We start from the raw sequence: 1,598 nt of genomic DNA on the forward strand, positions 1-1,598 counted from the left end.
ATATTTTGTTGTTTAATAATTATATTTTGTGGATTTTTCTACAATATAATAAAAATATCGATTCATCCCCTCATGTTGATATCAAATCCATGAAAACGTGTAAATATCGATGAAAATATCGAAATTTTGATGAAAATTTAATACTAAGGTTACTAAAAACAACTTTTTAATTACTTCTTAAAAACTTTTGTGTCTGGTCTTAACACTGAATTTTGTGTTTAATAGGTCTTTGTCTTTTTCAATATTTCAATGTTTTAAATTTTGTAACAAATAAGATCTTATTATAAATATTATAGAAAATAAATGCTCATTAGATGCTCATGCTTAGTGTTCATTGACCATGTGTCATGTCCCCATTTTTCCAAAGTGTTGTCCATGTGTCTTGTAAATACTCATTATTTAGTGTCCATGTAATCCACTCATACTTTCCAAATTACCTATAAATAGATGAATAAGGCTAGGTACCTTATCCTAGTGACACTACGAATACGACCCACTCTGTACTTGTTACAATTGTTGTGAAGTGCTACAAATGATCTGATCCTAATCATTCATATGGAAACATGTGAGTAGGGGTATTCTATACAAAGAGTTTGCATAAGATCAGATCACGAAATGAATAGTCTCTCTATATAACACCGTTACTAGAAGAGACTTACATTTTACTAGGATGACCATGGGTGACTTGACCTTAATCCTGAATGAGTTGTGAACTCCTGTTTATGAGGGCAATCCTTTGATTTGTATGGGTGAGAGTGATTATATTAGCAGACTTAACAAATCTACCATTTTGGGGATTTGTCCGAGTAAGGAGCTGGGAACACAACTACACAAGATAGAATTCCTTCCTTCCTAACCTTAGGAAAAGTAGATAAATTGCTCCCTTGATAGCTAATTTCGGGTCTTGAATAATGAGGCCTCAATATCACTGACTCGAAAGATGTTGATTTATAGTTGAACTGTAAACTGTTTTTTTATTAAAGGAATCAATGGTACTTAAGAAGTTAGATGTAACTACAGAGGTAAAACGATAATTTGACTCAGCTGTAGTTATGAGCGATTTGTGAAGGGTCGACTTGCTGTTGATTGGTTATACCCATGGACACAGAAATATATATGTAGTGCAAAAAGTGCAACTATCAGTTTTTAGTGGAGTGACCGGTAGTTAATGAACATTGATTAATTTAATTTAAGAATTTAATTAATTAATCTCATATCATTGGGGTTTCTAATCTGTAGGTCCATAAGATCCCTTGTTAGCTTGCTAAATGATAGTAATGAGGAATGACTTGAATTATTCAAATCACTTGAAGGAATTTTATATTAATATGATTAATATATAATGTGGTTAATTATAGATGTGAAATATAATCCAAATTATGTAAGAGAGAAATAGTTGAATGAGATTCGAATATTAAATTCATATGAATTGGATTCTGTAGACTACAATATAAGAGAGATGTATTTGAATGTGATTCAAATATTAGATTTATATGAAATGGATTCATAAAGAGATGTATGAATATAAATATGTGATATTTATATGTTAATTAATTAACTCTATATTAAATATGATTTAATATATTTATTTAGTTTAT

The sequence above is a fragment of the Benincasa hispida genome, chromosome 7 (assembly GCF_009727055.1).
Source record: "Benincasa hispida cultivar B227 chromosome 7, ASM972705v1, whole genome shotgun sequence".
In the NCBI taxonomy this organism is placed as follows: domain Eukaryota; kingdom Viridiplantae; phylum Streptophyta; class Magnoliopsida; order Cucurbitales; family Cucurbitaceae; genus Benincasa; species Benincasa hispida.